The following is a 19,143-nucleotide window of genomic DNA, read 5'->3' as shown; positions in this document are numbered from 1 at the left end:
TCATCGTGTTTGTTCGTTCACTGTCTGTTTACTGTTTTGTCGTATTGTTCGTCTATTTATTTTGGCCCAAAGTGCTGTGTTCTGTTTTGTTCAACCTTTTATTTTTGTTTGTTTAATAAACGTACGGAGCGCAGCCATTGCATCTCAGTTTCACTCATCAGTACTGCCTGTCTATGTGTTCCTTTCTGGCCTGACGTCACTCCTAGAGCTAGCCTGTCACAATCACCTGTTTGCACCTTGTTACTGAGCAACTACTGTACTGTGTGCTGAGAAACTGACACTGACAACACCAGACGGGATGATAGGAAAAAATTCTCTCAGCTGTGTCACCTTGCCGACCATGAAGCTCCACCTGCAATTGACTCAGATGACACAAATAAAATGTTTATTTTATTGTATATTACATGTGTTGCTATTTACAAAAAAGCTGCTTGGCTATGAATTACTATCTACAATAATTAATATACACACGTACACACGTGGTCTTCACTAAAGACCCAATTTAAAGACTCGGAATGAAATTGTTAGCTAGGTGGCTTTTTTTTTTCTTATACAGTAGAATCTGCCAGAACTGACGGACGCTGTGTCTACTAGGTTTAGATACTAATGCGAGCATAATAAATACAAAAGAAAAACGAGGGAAATGCAGATATTTTCAAGAAAGCTGGGAGACTTTATATAAATGAATTTTATATTTTTAAACTCTGCAATAACAGTTCTGTTTTTGCAGCATCCACAGTATACTTTGACAGAACAGGTGATTTATTTGCACTATACGGGACTTTATTTTCTCCCATTGGTGCGTGAGCCACGGAGCACTCACAGAATCACCTATTATCACTGATTTAAAGCCTGGTTTTCAAACAAACTGATTACTGCTCAGCAGTACTGTATTGGTATAAGAAAAGTGTGTTTTGAAAAAGTAATTTCAGCTTCCAATCACTTAAAATTTGCTGACGATAATGTAAACAACACCACGCTACAGACAGCAAGTCCCAATCTTTAAATATGTTACTGTTTACAGATAAGAACGTTAGGTTACTTGCCATAACCCTGGTTCCCTGAAAGAGAAGACAACCACCAAAGACATTACATATGGGATATGCCTGCCCATTGGGTAGGTATCGCTGAGCTCTCTATACCAGAGCTGCCGATAGGCCCCTTCCTTGGATGATGCACTCGGTCCCGCACACTGATAGGATAAAACTGCAATCCAAAGGAAGCCATTTCTCTTTTGCCGTCAAACCCGTGAGGGCGACCGATGCGACCTTGCGGTTGGTGGCCGTCTTTTCTTTCAGGGAACCAGGGTTACGGCAAGTAACCTAACGTTCCCTTTCAATTCGAAGATGACCACCAAAGACATTATGTATGGGATAATGTATACCAGAGCCGTCGTGAGGGAGAAGGAACGGCGGCATATGAGGGACGCACAAGCACTGTCTAACCCAGAGGTTAGTGGTGTGAACTTACACCCTCAAGGACCCTTGTACCTACAGAAGGTAAGGCAGGGTCTACCACATTAAGACGGTAAAACCTGGAGATGGTATGCGGCGTAGCCCAGCTAGCCACAGAACAAATATCAGACATCGAGGCACCTCTGAAGAGGACCCAAGATGCAGCCAACCCTCTAGTGGAGTGTGCGGCTACCCTACCAGGTGGGGGCAAGCTAGCACTATTATATGCAGTCGAGACTGTATCCACAATCGAATGTGACAGACACTGCTTAGAGAGGGGCTGTCCTAGGGGCTGTCCTAGGGTCCGTGTCCCGTGACAGGCGAAGAGCTGGTCAGATTGACCCAGAGCCCTTGTCCTATTCATGTAGCATCTCAGTGCCTGCACTGGGCAGAGGAAATTGAATCTCTCATCCTCCGTTGAAGCAAACAGAGGTGGATGGAAGGACTCCAGTTCCACAGACTGATTAACATGGAAGGCTCTGATCACTTTGGGGAGGAAAGCAGGGTTGGTGCGCAGAGACACCCTGCTGCCATCTTCCCAAATACGCATGCAGGAGCTGTGCACAGACAGCGCCAGCAGCTCGCTGAGTTCTTGCAGAAACTGTAAAATGACCAGCATAGGGCAAGATATGGGGTCATGGCTTCTAGCCAGACACCAATCCTTGAAATACCTCCACTTATAGGTATACAAGGACCTAGGGGAATCTGTCCTAGCGTTCTGCAAAGTATCCACAACCGCATCTGATAACCAGCGGTCCCTTTCAGGGGCCAGACCCACAGCCGGAACTTGCTCGATTCCGGGTGCCAAAGAGAGCCTTTCGTCTCACTGAAGAGATCCAAGTGAAGTGGAATCTTCCAGGGCTGGCTGTGCAACAGCTGGCACAGGGTCGAAAACCAGACTCTCCAGGGCCACTTGCGGGCCACTAGGAGAACTGACGCTTTCTCTAACCAGACTTTTTTGAGAAAAGCCGGGAGTAGCGGTATAGGTGGGAAAGCATACAAAAATGCTTTGGGCCATTCATGCGCTAGGGCGTCTACGTCAAGTGGACCGCCTAAGCGGTGGAGGGAGTACCATAGGGGCAATGGGTGGTCTCTTCCGAGGCAAAGAGATCGACCTGCGCTTTCCTGAACTGTTCCCAAATGCGCTCCACTATCTGAGGGTGGAGTAGCCACTCTGACGGGTGCAGACCGCTCCAGGAGAGAAGGTCCGCTGCCCAGTTCACTGCACCGGGAATGTGCGTCGCCCGTAGGAACAGCAAGTTCCTCTGAGCCCATGTCAATAGCCTGAAGACCATGCGATGCAACCCCGGGGACCGTAGGCCACCCTGGTTGTTGACATACACCACCACTGTCGTGTTGTCCGTCCGGCTCAACACATGCATGCTGCTCAGCACTGGGAGAAAGTGGGGGAGAGCAAGGGATACCGCTTGCAACTCCAGCATGTTTATGTACCTGTTGAGGAGCCTCAGATCTAAGATGGGGCAAAACCCGCCGTCCTTCTTGGGTACCAGAAAATACCTCGAGTAGTACCCCTCTCCATGGGAGGAGAGGTCTACGAGATGAATGGCTCATTTGCACCAAGGCAGCCACTTCCTTCTGAAGTACCGAGGCCTGGAGAGGGTCTGTCACGAAAGTATTTGTGATGCCTCGAAAGGGAGGAGGTCCCAAGTGGAACTGAAGCGTGTAACCATTTTGCACGGTGGCGAGCACCCAGGAGTCTGAGGTGCAAGCGCACCAGAACTGCAGCTGTTGTGCCGAAAAGGGAGTCTGAGGCCGCCAGCCTTCAGCCGAGGCGGGACAGTTTGGGGTGGCTGTTTAGGGCCCTGGCCCTGAAAATGCCTCCTGTGATGCTGGTGTGTGGACTGGCCACGACCTGCGTTCCCTGCCGGTTGGGCCCGGTTGCTTGCTGCTGATGTGCCCTGTAGGTGATGCCTTAGATCACCCAGTGGTGACAGTCTGCGCCTGAGAAGCTCGCCAGCAGCTTGACCTGCCCCAGGCGGAGGCGCGGGGATGGAGCATCGCGTTCCCGATTGCATTTCTGTAGGATCTCCTCCACGGCTGGCCTAAAGATATGTCCTGGGGATATAGGCGCGTCAAGGAGCGCGGCCTTATCCGCATCAGGAACCAAGAGCTTGCCCTTGGAGACCGGAGATCTGCAGTAGTGTGCTGGACAGGAGACGTAATTCGCGCTATATGCCGTCCAAGTAAGCAGTAAGCACACTCGCTGTATTAGACAGGCGTGTTGCCTGCACCTCTGCTGCATACGTCTGCTTGAGATGCATTTCCGTCACCTTACATTGAGGGTTCGGGCACGCTGAGTCTCTAGCCAATCCACCCACCAGCAGGGCCTTAACTAGGGCCGCGATGGTGGAGTCCACCGGGGGGAACCCCACTAGGTCAAGCTTATCCATGCCTTGTAGGGAGGCAAGCAGTGCGGCATGTTTCAGCACGCTAGGACCCGAGGCCGGACGGTCCCAGGAGGAGTGTACCTCCTCCATGAAGTCTGTGAAGGCCGGGAACTTCTGAGGGCCATTGCTGCGTCCAGAACACAGACCGACGTGGTTCCGCCGTGGCGTTCAAGGGACCTGCAAGAAAGCTGCAGCGCTTTCCATAAGAGCCGAAACTGAGCTGAACAACAGGGGGGCACTGGCTTCCGAGGCTACCTCGAAGCCAGGTTCTTCATCAGCAGGGGTCTTGCCCCACCTGCATGTCAGGAGAAGGAGGCCTCCTTCCCAGAGGCCGCTATGGAGACCGTGTCCTCTTGCGCCGGCTGAGACGCCTCTTCACATCCCCCCCTAGGGGAGGAGGGGTATGGCAATTGGGGCTGCAACGGGGCCTGGCGCCTGTTTAGCCAGGAGCTCTAAGACCTGGGCCATCTGGGCCTTGAGGTCCATAATATCGCTTGCCTGCTTGGAACACTTCGTCCTTCTCGCTCGTGGTGAAGGGGAGCAACTGTGGGTGGCCTGCACATCGGAGATGTGTAGCAGGGGGTCCTGGGACATTTCGAGAGGGAGGTGGCATGTTGAACGCCCAAGCATTGTACACAGAGGGTATGCTTATCCTTTTGCAGGATATTGCCGTTGCAGGCCGAGCAAGGGTGGAACCCCGACTTGCGTGACATGGGCCTGGTGTTTTGCATGGGCCGTGCAGAAAACACCACTTGCACTGCGCTCGAGCACTGGTTAAGTGCGAACGCCATGCACTCACCCACTAGCGCTGTAGCAGAGGGTACTGAACACCGTGCACCTTGTGTACCGTGGGCACCTTGTGCGTCGCATACCGTGCGGTACCGTATGCCTGTGCAGCAGTGTATTACCAAGCACCGTGCACCGAGGGCCATGCGCTCCGAGTACCGTGCACTATGTGCACCGCGTACCGTGCAGCACTGTGGAGGAGAGTGCGGCTGGAAGAGTCACTCAACAGCAGGGATACGGCAAGGCCTAGCCCTGTGGAGGAACTGTGTACTCTCCGGAAGAATAGACAACCATTCACGGATAACTGCACAGGCAGTCGCTCACATACGACAGACAGATATAAAGAGCGGCCTACCACGCAAGCGAGGAGGCCGCTGAAAGACAGAAAGGCAAATAAGGCTCTGTCTTTTTCAAGTTGTTGATTCCGGGAAAGTGGCAAGCCAGCACGAATGCAAGGGAAATACAATGGACTCAATTTAACTCGAGAAGCTCTTTTCTATTAATACGCTCAGCTCAACACAGAGGTCTTACCGTACTGTCTTGAGAAGAAAAAAGAGAAATGGCTTCCTTTGGGTAGCAGTTTTATCCCCTCGGTGGGCGGGACTGAGTGCATCATCCGAGGAAGGATGCCTATTGGCAGCTCTGGTATAGAGAGCTCAGTGATACCTACCCAATGGGCATTAATGTCTTTGGTGGTCATCTTCGAATTGAAAGGGAACTCAACTTTATTATGAATATATTGTGTTACTATGTTTTAACATATTACGATCATGTTCATTATGGTAACTGTTTTTTTATTAGTTTTAAAATGTTTAGTAAAACGTGACCTGTTGTTTGACATCGTTAGTACAACCGGCCCCCTTTGCCAATGACATCTTCAGTCAGGGTCGTGACCCAGTATAAATCAACACTTTTTTGTAAAATGACTTTACACCTACTTCAAAAGATGCAACGTGTTTCAGTAAATTCAAACGATAAACTTCACATCCCATGCAGAGGGAGAAAACAAATGTAAAACGTCATTAAGTGGGGTAGGCATTGCAGGGGAGATGAAGGGATTGAGTGACTGTTTTCTAAGCATTATTTGTGAATGCTTATTCACCACTGCTACACCCCTGCATTTTTGTAACGCAAGACTGAACGTGAGTGTATATGTGTACATTTGTTTTAAGTACTCACCCAGAGGACTACTGAGACACAGACATCAACTAGTCCTCATCAGATTTAATTGTCCTCGGGCGAGCATGAGTTTCTAACCCTGTAATATGGTAATGGTCATATAGTATTCATTCAAGTTGATTAATGCACATTAATTTGAACTATTGTAATTATTCAAATGAATTAATTGTTTAAGTTAATTATTAAACAAACTAACGAAATTAGCACCACAAACACAACACAGATATGAGAAAAGATATGTATTTGTTTTATTAAGATATGCTACAGGTTGTCGTTCTTTGAAAGGGTTCTAAAAAAACAGTGTTTGTGGTTTTGACAGTAGGCTATTAAACTTCAATTCATATTTTGAAGCTTGGAGGGTGTAAAAATGTGTGCTTTTGAAGTTAATCAGCTGTTTGATGCCTTGGGAGGTGATGGTATGATATGGAGTTAGGAGTACAGAGAGCAGTAGGCACTGTATGACATTTGTGGAGCATGAAAATACAAACCAAAAAAAATAAATGGCAGAGAAAGGGCAGCAAAGTCCTCTTGGCACACGGAAAAGAAAAGTTTTCTGAGAAGGAGCTGAGAGTCCTTACGGCTGAGGTCTCTCAGCATTAAACTGAGTTGTTTGGAAAAGCCTCAGCCAACATCAATTATGCTAGTATCCTTAGGAAATTATATGTATTGGCCTGCCCTTTTTAGCATGACATCCAGAAATTTGCCTAACTCTCTGGAAACGGTGGATTGGGCTATCCCTCTAGACATTCCAACTGTGGTCTGAAAGGAACCAAAGACTAAGTAGTGCAGAGAACACAGCACTTTCATATGTGCAGGGATAGTGGTCCCTAGATTGACGCTGGGGTCTAACTCATTCCTCAATTCAGCTACAAGGTCAAGGATGACCTGCGGAAGGAGACGATAACGCTTTTAGCACCATATCCTCCAGCATCCCAAACAAAGTGACCCTGGGATTGAATATGCGGGGTCTTCGTCTTGTCCTTCTCCTCTGAACGTGTTCCTGCCTCTCCTCAACAACAGCAAAGTGTCACTGCATCAGAAAGTGTACCACAGCAGCCAATCACAGGTCTCTGCAGGCGTGTGCTTTTATACAGCTCTTAGTTACTTGCTTCTACAATGGTTTGCACCTTCGAAGAAGAGGTGTAAAGTTTTTGGAGGGTCAGCAATTGCCTAAGTGCAAGGCAAAGGCCTTACATCACATTATAATGTTTGTGCCCACTTAGCATCCAGACCCTGCCCAATTCCATGCTCTTTTCTACATTTTAATGCATTTTGTCCCAGAGTGTGTGTGTGTGTTTGTGTGTGTGTGTCTTCAGGTGGAAAACAAAGTTTATATATTTCAAAAATCCAAGTGAACACAACACAAAACACAGTCCCAATCACCACTATTTACAATATGTGTATATACAGTGCCGAGAAAAGGTTTGTGAACCCCAATGATAATTATGGAAATTCCATAGTTTTACCATGATAGCCTTCTTGAATCAAAAGTCTTTTGTTAAATATCCAATAGGGTTTATATTAACCAATTCCATGTCTTTTGAAACAAAATGATGTATGAATTAGACAAACAATGAGTAATTAAGATTCAGGGTATGTGAAAAAGTGAACCCCTGGTTTTATTAGCTCAATTAAGGGGTCAATTAGAATCAGGTGTTCAAATAATTAGGTAGATCTTCAGGGGTGAGTTTCCCACCTTATATAAAGATCAGAAACTTTGTGACTTTGGTCTTCACCATACAGGTGTGTGGAAACATGTCATGCCACGATCAAAAGAAATCTCTGAGGACCTCAGAAAAACAGTTATTGATGCTCATCAGTTTAGAAAGGGTTACAAAACAATTTCTAATGATTTGGGGCTCCACCAATCCACTGTCAGACAGAGAGTCTACAAATGGAGAAAGTTCAAGACCACAGTCACTCTACCCAGGAGCGGTCAAAGGTAGAACTTTCTGGCCTCAATGAGAAATGTTATGTTTGGTGAAAACCAAACACTGCGTTTGAACAGAAGAACCTCATCCGAACCGTCAAGCATGATGGTGGGAGTGTGATGGTTTGGGGCTGCTTTGCTGCCTCAGGACTTGGACGACTTGCCATCATTGACACAACCATGAATTCTGCATTGTATCAGACGATTCTAGAACCAAAGTCATTTTGCTAGAACCAAAGTCATTGTATTTATCTTGCTCTTAATTGTATTATAACTTGTACTGTGATTCTTGAAATGTATTTTTGTTTCTGCTAAACAAGAAATAAATAATAATAATAATAATAATAGAGGAGAATCTCAGGCCATCTGTCCGTGAGCTGAAGCTGAACCGAAAGTGGGTCATGCAGCAAGACAATGATCCTAAACATACAAGCAGATCTACAAAAGAATGGCTGCAGAAGAAGACATTCCGCGTTTTAGAATGGCCTAGTCAAAGTCTGGACCTAAACCACATTGAAATGTTGTGGCAGGACCTGAAGCGAGCTGTCCATGCAAGGAAGCCCTCAAATCTCACCGAGTTGAAGCAGTTCTGTAAGGAGGAATGGGCCAAAATTCCTTAAAACCGATGTGAGAGACTGACCAACAGTTACAGGAAATGCTTAGTTGAAGTCATTGCTGCTCAAGGGGGTGCCACCAGTTACTGAATCTAAAGGTTCACATACTTTTTCACACATGGATATTGAATGTTGAATCATTTGTGGATAAATAAATGTTCAAAAAGTATGTTTTTGTGTTATTTGTTTAATCAGGTTATCTTTATCTATCTTTATCTATTATAGGGCAGCAGTGTGGAGTAGTGGTTAGGGCTCTGGACTCTTGACCAGAGGGTCTGGGTTCAATCCCAGGTGGGGCACACTGCTGCTGTACCCTTGAGCAAGGTACTTTACCTAGATTGCTCCAGTAAAAACCCAACTGTATAAATGGGTAATTGTATGGAAAAAATAATGTGAAATAATGTATAATGTGATATCTTGTAATAATTGTAAGTCGCCCTGGATAAGGACTTAGATTAAGATCTAATAACATTTTAGGTGTGAAATATGTGAAAATCCTAAGGGGTTCACAAACTTTTTTCTCAGCACTGTATATCCTTGTTGGCAGGAAACATCCACCTCCTGCTGCAGTTTCGCCGTGTCGACCTCTTCAAATACTGACAACGTTGTTCTGTCCATTGACCTGGTGCACAGACCCCGCCATCGTTCCTCTACGTGTTCCACTGCTGCAGGCAAAGACACATCAGGTTAGAAACCAAAACAAATACTGCAGACCTTCAGCTCACCGTCCTTCCTGTCTCCCCCAACACCATCAACCCACTGATCAACACACCAAACACCATCAACCCACTGATCAACACACCAAACACCATCAACCCACTGATCAACACACCAAACACCATCAACCCACTGATCAACACACCAAACACCATCAACCCACTGATCAACACACCAAACACCATCAACCCACTGATCAACACACCAAACACCATCAACCCACTGATCAACACACCAAACACCATCAACCCACTGATCAACACACCAAACACCATCAACCCACTGATCAACACACCAAACACCATCAACCCACTGATCAACACACCAAACACCATCAACCCACTGATCAACACCGGAACACACAAGTATCTCGCTGGTATAAACCCACACAAGTGTTACGCTGGTATAAACCCACACAAGTATCCCACTGGTATAAACCCACACAAGGGTCGCGCTGGTATAAACCCACACAAATATCGCGCTGGTATAAACCCACACAAGTATCCCACTGGTATAAACTCACACAAGGGTCGCGCTGGTATAAATGAATGCACTATAGTAGCACGATTAAAACTTGCATGTAAACACCGCCAATGTATATCAGTTTGGACTGTCCACAATGGCTTTCTATTCAATTGAAAAAATAATGTATTGGCAATGTTAAGCCAAAACGCGTCGATTTCTGAATGTTTGTTTTTTTAAACCATTACATTATTTGTATGTAAATATGTGCCGCACCCTACTTTGATTTGTTTCAGATTGATTTAATTATTTAGGTTGCTCTAATCTGCTATTTTACAAACTAAAGATATCATAGTTGCAAACCACCACTTAATTAGCACTATGCCTATCATTTTCTGTACATGCATTTGATTGATATATTTTGCTACAATGAAAAAGGGATGTGACTCATTGCTGCTATAATGAACGATGAGGAACAAGAAGTAAGGTAGAAAAAGAATCTTTAGACAAAGAATATATTTTATGACAATTCCAGAGGAGGGATAAAACAGGGTTAGATTGCTTAATTTTGTACACAAGACACAGATCCTTCTAAAATGCAGTCTGGGGAAAAATATGTATTAAACTTCTAATACAGTGCCTATTGGGCTACAAAGTACTGTAGATTTTATTTTTCTTTGCTAACTGTCAGATTGAGTCGACATATCCCATTAATTTTGGGTTGCCTGCAACATTTTAAAAACAAAGTCAGTGGATGACACTTATCTTGAGTGTTCGGCTTCCTATAATTGTGTTCTAAAAATGTATCGAGTGGAATGGAATATTTGTTAGTGTGTTACCCCCGCCACTGGATGTAGTTTGGATTATTTGGTATAGTTTGGGTTATGTAGCACGGGTGACGTAAAATGTATATTTGTATTTGGTCACGGGTAATGCACAATTAGTTCACATGCAGACTGTGCCAGGGCTAGATTAGCAGTTGAGTCCTGGCACAGCTGTATATAAAGAGGCAGAAATCACTCACTCAGGGTTGGGTGATCAGAGGTAGAACGAGAGCGAGACAGTAAGAACGAAAAAAAAATATAATAATTGCTACTTGTGCTGGCTTTAAACCAGCACAACACTTATTTGTTTGTGTGTCTCTGAGTATTTGTTTTGGCCATCGTGCCGTTTTGTTTTCTGTACAGTGTTTTGTTTGTTTAAACCTTTCATTTATTATTAAAACGTGCATCAGCGTGTTCTGCATTTCCAGGTCTGACGTCACCACAAAGCCATTCCTGTTACAGAGTTAATCATGTTCTCTAACTGATTTCTGTGGTCGGACATGTATGATTCAATTTGGGAAAGTAACAGGTTACTGGATTTGATGGTTCGTTGTGAATAGACCTACCTTTTTCATTTCTAGCTCGGGAATTCTAGCATCAGGTTGGTACACTCCAGTGGTTCTAATAAAATGCATTTTATAAGATCACATAGTCTACTTATATCAATAAATAAATAAACAAATAAAAAAATAATAATTTGATAAATATGAATCATTTATTTTACAGAACCACTCAAGTCCTGACAACATTTTTGTACATCGGCGACATTACAGTGGTATACTCCTAAAGCAGCATTTTTATTATCGATTCCTATATTGTTTTTCTTCCCAAAGGCGATAAAGCTTTTGATCCAAATAAAAAGGAACATTGTTTAACCACCTCCTTTATTAAAAGACAATTTTAATTTGATTTGAACTTAGTTTTCTGTGGCAGCTTTTCATTTTCATATCACTATCTGAACAATCGTTTTCATCCATCTCGTATGCGACCAACAAAAGCGCAGATTAAGGTTTATAAAGGTGTGTGTGATCAACAAAATTATCAGAATGCAATGTTAATTAGCCAAGGTGTGGGCGTACCCACAGGGAAATAAACGATTCATTACAGACCTTTCTAAAGCGGAAATTGACTATTTCGTTTAATAAATCATTAGTAAAAGTATTTGCGAAAATAGCGCAATACCACAAAATGAACGGTAGTTAATGATGAATAGAGCCCATTGTTTCTAACCCTACAGACAATAGTTGACTTTTGTGATGTAGTTCCAGTCCTTATCTTTTTCTATTCAATTGATAAATTACAAATGGCACTTTTTAAATGCATGAATTTAATAAAATAATTTCCGAAATTAGCTACTAGTATTGAGGGAAGCTGTTTTTTTTAAAACATGGAAACCTCTTAATATATTTCATATGACAATGAAATAACTAAATTATTGAATATAATTATTATTCATTCTTTTGTTTAGTATACCAAACATTTTTCATTTGAAATTGCCTGTACTACCATTTTATGTAGTTAGGGTTGAGTTAGGTACTCAATGTTAAACCTTTAATAACTTTGGCCTGGTTTGTCGGAATTGGCCACAAATGTGCATGTTCCATTGACTTACAATGTTGTGAAAGCATACAATGTTGTGATAGTTTCATGACCCCACCTTGTGCGGTTTCTGAGATCTGGATTCCCTTTTTTTGTAAAAGTTCCCTTTTTTCCCTATACTTAACAGGTTTTGGTTTTTTTTTTCGCTCTCATGTACAGGCTACACAGTACTGACTTTCTGCACTAAACCGAGTAATGTACACACAGTCTGTGCTGAGGTAGGGCCTTTCGAAGGTTTGGTGAAAAAATATGAAATGGTTCCTGAATTATTAATAATAAAAAGATAAACAGCTTTTTGAAATCCTCTCAGCAAGGAACCCCTCCCCTGAAGGAGTGTGCTTGTTACACGAGTCGTTTGTTGATTGGGTCAGCAAAACTGTGTGAGTGACATCAGGCCACTGTGGCATCTGTAGTTCTGGGGTAGCCTGTAAACAATGCAATCTCATAGACACGTGTTTCTGTTTGAACTACAGCTCCCAGAATGCATACGAAATGGCTTGATAAGTGTTGTTTTGTTAAAACAACGTGACAATACTTTCACAAATAGACAGCAGTGTGGAGTATTGGTTAGGGCTCTGGACTCTTGACCGGAGGGTCGTGGGTTCAATCCCTGGTGGGGACACTGCTGTTGTACCCTTGAGCAAGGTACTTTACCTAGATTGCTCCAATAAAAACCCAACAATCTGATGTTGAAATGTTGTCTGGCATTATTTCGGATGTTCCCTGTGTACAGTCGCACTGTGTTTCTGAGGAAAATTTGAATTTAAACTGTTAATGAAAACAACTTTGATGTGGCAATGGAACGGTATGTTTTCTTTCCGTTTGTAGATTTTTGCTTGCCATCACAGTTGCCAAGTCCGCTTATAATAAGTCACTTTAATTTTTTGAGAGTCGCGGGTTGCGTGATTGACTGATGTCAATGTATATGCACGTTATTAGAATTTTAAGAATCATCCTATCCACACTTCAACTAAGAAAAACTAGAACTACTAAAACCAAACTAGAACTACTAAAAAAAAAATAGAATTTGTATAAACACCCCCACTCCCCTCCCTCTGAAATGGGTTGGACTTGTTTTGAAAGGCAGTGCCGCTTTTTTTTCTCGTGAGACTTGGCAACACTGCTTGCCAGTGTAACTGTGTCTGTTTTGGTGTTTTTGTTATCTGACACCTTGTGGTATACAGAAATAACAAACACACCCAAACAGACACAGTTACAATGGCAAGCAAAAATCTACAAACAGAAAGAAAAACACACCACTGCCACGAGCTGTGGGGATTTACAAGCTGAACTGGAACCACAAACTTTATTATAATGGAACCTTACACCATATAGTAAATGATGCATCATGTGCGCTTTCGTTGTTAAATATCAAAATTGAGTCATTAACAGTTTAAATTAAAAATATCCTCAGCAACACAGTGTGACTGTACACCGGGAACGTCTGAAATAATGCCAGTTAACTTTAGTTTATAAATGCGTTTGCACTGCCTGCAAGAATGTCACGAATCAATTGTTTCAACCAATAAGTATTGCCATGTGCGTGCTGGCATTTAGTGTTTCAACCAATTAGCACTACGCATTGCTATGCGAGGGCGGGCTTTCATTGTTTCAACTTATCACTGATAGTACCAATCACTGTCACGGGAGAGACACTGTTTACTTACAAATGTGTCCTGATGAAGCAGCTGTGAATTATTAGTAAATGTATTTAATTGTTTCATTGTGGTGGCGATTCTATTCGGAGAGCCTTGTAACAACGATAATCGTGTTGCTTGAACTTTTTTACACAGTAAACAATATCTATCAAAATAGTGCAACACCATAGATAACTTTACCTGCTCTCTTTCTTTAACCTTGTGACAGCAGGTAATGTTTCTAGTTGTTTAATATTTCTTGCTTCACACACAGTCCCGCCCAGTCAGAGACTCAGAAAGCCAATCAGCTGCTGTATAGGTCTGATTGATGGAAATGATCCTTGCAGGCATGTGTGTGCTTTTGGTAACAACGAAGTAAAACAATTAATTAATTTAGCAACAGTTTGCACAATTCACACTCACTTTACTGAATACATTGCAGTTTAGAGAGGTGAGTTACAAAACCTGACCTGCCTTAAAGTGTCCCGAGATTCTGGAGCCTGCTGGCAACCCTACTGTCAGATCAGTTGACACAGGTTGAAACATCATTAAAGAAAATAGTGGGTTATGGCAAAGATGCAGCTCTCCTTTCTTGTAAAGGTAAAGTAAACAGTTCTGTATTTTGACGTTTCTATTGTGGGGGGATGGGGCTAGTGATAAATTATGTACGTTTCAAACTGAAATCTTATTCAGGGATATATTTCCATTTGGTAATAAAAATACTATGAACTAAAAGGCTCAAAACAATAGATTGTGCGTGACCCTTGTTAGTAGCTGCCAGTCTGTTTTTCATTCAACAGTTTCAGTTTTTCTTTGGTTCGGTATTCGGCCGAATCTCAAAAACTTGGATTCGGTGCATCCCTAATATAAACATAAAATAAAAATACATACATAAAAAATAAAATAAATAAATAAACACAAATACTATATTATTAATAATAATAATAATAATAATAATAATAATAATAATAATAATAAAATATGTATATATAAGGATTTTTCTAGAGGGGATTATTCCAGATGGGGGAGAATTTATGAAAATTAAAAGAAATACCAAGGTATCTATTTTCTTTCTTCCAGATGTCTAATGAATTAGCAATAATGGGGCCCATTCGAAAATAGAGAGCCCTATTTTTGAGGCCAGAGAATGGGAGCTCCTGAATCCTAATTGGTTTAAGTATGGCCTCTTCTATTGCATGCCACGAAACTGGGGCCCTTAGGTACAACCAGGTCTTAAAGACCCTCAAATGAAAGGCCCAGTAGTAGAATTTAATATTTGGCAAGGCTAGACCACCAAGCGTTTTAGGGCGTTGCAAAGTAGTCAATAGAATTTTAGCAGGATTACCATTCCATATAAAACTAGTGCACAAAGAGTTAATTTGTGAGGAAGCGATAAAGGTAACATGGAGAACAGAACATGAATGCGAGGTAGAACGTTCATTTTAATAATAGAAATTCTACCAAGCAGCACAAGTTACAAAGGAGACCATCTTACCAAATAGTCTTTTATTTTAATCAAGGATGTGAAAAAACAATTGTATTTTGATTATACAGAACAGTATTCTACTTTATTATTTTTATTTACCAGTCCACAGTGTGTTTCGCTATAATTAGATTAGTCTCTACTCTCTGCCTGAGTGAATGACTGACAGTCTAGTAAAAAAAAAAAAAAAAACGCGTTTTACAACACAACAAAATATGGAGTTGATGTTTTGGATCAGATGGCACGGAAGTATTCCGTGAAAGCTGGCTCCCGACGGTGGCCAGGTGTTTTACAATGTATTCGACCGAGCAGCCATCAGCTTCTGGGTGCTTTACAAAGAATGCACAGAGAAGAATTTACCAAGGAGAGAATATATTTTACAGTTAGCACAGGAACTTCACAAGAAGCATTTGGAACAGAGGGAGACTGTCAAGAGTGTACCCACAGCTGAATTGAGAGCCGCAAGAGATGCCAATGCCAGGTTGGCAAGTGCAATAAAAATACAGCTTCGGACAGCTGTGCCCTGTGTAGAAAGGTGGCGTGTGGAAAGTGCACTGCACGTGTGGAGAAGCACATTATCTGTGTTGATTGTGAACAGCCTTAGACTCAAGGTAAAGGAATACCCTTTTGTCCAAAAAAAAAGCAGAAAAAAAGAAAAATGAATTTGACTTTTTTATAACTTGTTGTGCTGCTGCGCTTCTGAGTTTATTTTACTACATTGTTCAGTTGTTTTTGTGCATCTGATAATAAACCGATTTCTGTTAAAGTTAAAAATGTATTGCTATCGTTTCAGTTTTATAATAATTTATGTTGTAAACAGATGTGTGTTCAGATGTTTGTTTAATTTACATTTTCTTGTTTTGATTTGTAAAATAAATTTGTTGGTACCCTTACAGCTCATTGAAATAATGCTTCATTCCTCCTGAAAAGTGATGAAATTAAAAGCTATTTTATCATGTATACTTGCATGCCTTTGGTATGTCATAGAATAAAGCAAAGAAGCTGTGAAAAGAGATGAATTATTGCTTATTCTACAAAGATATTCTAAAATGGCCTGGACACATTTGTTGGTACCCCTTAGAAAAGATAATAAATAATTGGATTATAGTGATATTTCAAACTTAGTTTCTTTAATTAGTATCACACATGTCTCCAACCTTGTAATCAGTCATTCAGCCTATTTAAATGGAGAAAAGTAGTCACTGTGCTGTTTGGTATCATTGTGTGCACCACACTGAACATGGACCAGAGAAAGCAAAGGAGAGAGTTGTCTGAGGAGATCAGAAAGAAAATAATAGACAAGCATGGTAAAGGTAAAGGCTACAAGACCATCTCCAAGCAGCTTGATGTTCCTGTGACAACAGTTGCAAATATTATTAAGAAGTTTAAGGTCCATGGAACTGTAGGCAACCTCCCTGGGCGCGGCCGCAAGAGGAAAATCGACCCCAGATTGAACAGAAGGATAGTGCGAATGGTAGAAAAAGAACCAAGGATAACTGCCAAAGAGATACAAGCTGAACTCCAAGGTGAAGGTACGTCAGTTTCTGATCGCACCATCCGTCGCTTTTTGAGCGAAAGTGGGCTCCATGGAAGAAGACCCAGGAGGACTCCACTTTTGACAGAAAAACATAAAAAAGCCAGACTGGAATTTGCTAAAATGCATATTGACAAGCCACAATCCTTCTGGGAGAATGTCCTTTGGACAGATGAGTCACAACTGGAGCTTTTTGGCAAGTCACATCAGCTCTATGTTCACAGACGAAAAAATGAAGCTTTCAAAGAAAAGAACACCATACCTACAGTGAAACATGGAGGAGGCTCGGTTATGTTTTGGGGCTGCTTTGCTGCGCCTGGCACAGGGTGCCTTGAATCTTTGCAGGGCACAATGAAATCTCAAGACTATCAAGGCATTCTGGAGCGAAACGTACTGCCCAGTGTCAGAAAGCTCTGTCTCAGTCGCAGGTCATGGGTCCTTGTGGCAAAGTGCCCCGCCCCTGTGTGCATTTGTGTGTTCTGTGTATGTATGTATGGGTGCGTATGTTAATGTTGGTGTATAGATTGGTACACGGGATATAAACGGGTCTGTGTTTCACGTGTGTTTAAAGTGTATAATTATATTTAGGCACGAGGATGGCACATCACTTCACGTGCAGATAAAAGGTGTATAATGTGTGGCACGGGGTTGCACATAATGAATTCACGTGCTGGGATTCAAGTGAGTAATTCATTAGTAATTGAATCCCAGCACAACAGTATATATAGATGCACGTTTTAGTCACTTGTGGTTGGGTGTTCGGAAGAGGAGAACGGGTGAGAGAGAGAGGAGAGTTAAAATAAGTAAATCAGTAAAAACGTAAAGATAAGTTTGTTTGTACTCACCGTGTCTGTCTGTCTGTCCGTGCACCGTTTGTTTAGTGTTAGTCCGTTTTGTTTGTCTGTTTATTTTGGCGCAAGTGCCGTGTCCTGTTTTGTGTACTGTTTAAAACCTTTTATTTGTTATTAAACGCTGAGTGCAGCCATTGCACTCAGCTCATCACCATCACCGTCTCTGTGTATTCCTTTTCTGGTCTGACGCCACCCACTCTGGCCGTCTTTGTGACAGTCCTCCAACAGGATAATGACCCAAAACACACAGCTAAAAGCACACAAGAATGGATAAGAACAAAACATTGGACTATTCTGAAGTGGCCTTCTATGAGTCCTGATCTGAATCCTATCGAACATCTATGGAAAGAGCTGAAACTTGCAGTCTGGAGAAGGCACCCATCAAACCTGAGACAGCTGGAGCAGTTTGCTCAGGAAGAGTGGGCCAAACTACCTGTTAACAGGTGCAGAAGTCTCATTGAGAGCTATAGAAAACGTTTGATTGCAGTGATCGCCTCTAAAGCTTGTGCAACAAAATATTAGGTTAGCGGTCCCATCATTTTTGTCCATGGCATTTTCATTTGTTTTATTATTTACAATATTATGTTGAATAAAAAATCAAAAGCAAAGTCTGATTTCTATTAAATATGGAATAAACAATGGTGGATGCCAATTACTTTTGTCAGTTTCAAGTTATTTCAGAGAAAATTGTGCATTCTTCGTTTTTTGTGGAGGAGTACCAACAAATTTGAGCATGTCTGTATATATAGAGAGAGAGATAGAGATATATAGATCTATATAATATTTAATATGCTTCGGATGTTAAGATGTTTATGTGAAATACTCAATAAAAAAAAAAAAAACTAATTACACCGACTGTTATACTATTTACGTTATACTATTTACAGTGTTTTGAATACAGCCGTCAGAAAGACTGCTGTGGGGCTTCAAGTTATGAGTATATCTCCGGGTCTTCTAGTGCTAATACTGCTGTAGTGTCAGGTTGGGTCATAGTATCATTCTGGTCATGAAATTAACAGAACTGGAATATACAGAGGGTTCCTAAGCCATTCTCTGTGCTTGCTTGGTTTTCTTGTGACAAACTCCTCCACTGACAAAGAATGCTTTTTAAAAAGAGTAAATTACTGGATAACAGGTTTACCTTCACCATCGCTGAATGAATCCTTTGGCGCCAGGGGTGTCATCCAAGAGGGTATGTTTTGACACCTCGGACAGAAAACAATCCACCGCATAAATACAGCTGATGGGCAAAACAGCAGACCAACTGAGAACACTGGGCTGTCTCGGAATGAGAACAGCCAATGGGAAAACAGTCTACTTTCAGTCGGGGATCCTGACACACAGCACAAGGCTCCAAACTTTGACAATCTGAAGACCCGCAGCCTGTGATCGGCTTGAACAGAGATCACTTTTCGGAAACTCTGATATGGGATAACAACCCCAGTGTTTGCCTTGGTGTGGGGTCATTCCATGCTAACTCGACCAGTGCCGTTGCCCATCCGTCTCAGATTTTCCTAGAAAAATTCACCTGGGGGTTTTCAGACACGCTGAGTTCAGAAATGATAGCCATTATTTTATTTTTTTTTAATTTCCCTTTCGACCTGTGACCTTGCAAAAGTCAACCTAAAGTGAGAAAGGGACCTTGAACAGAAAAATCACCCTGGG

This window comes from Acipenser ruthenus, chromosome 9 (genome assembly GCF_902713425.1).
Source record: "Acipenser ruthenus chromosome 9, fAciRut3.2 maternal haplotype, whole genome shotgun sequence".
Classification (NCBI taxonomy): Eukaryota; Metazoa; Chordata; class Actinopteri; order Acipenseriformes; family Acipenseridae; genus Acipenser; species Acipenser ruthenus.
This window is presented reverse-complemented; position numbering follows the sequence as displayed.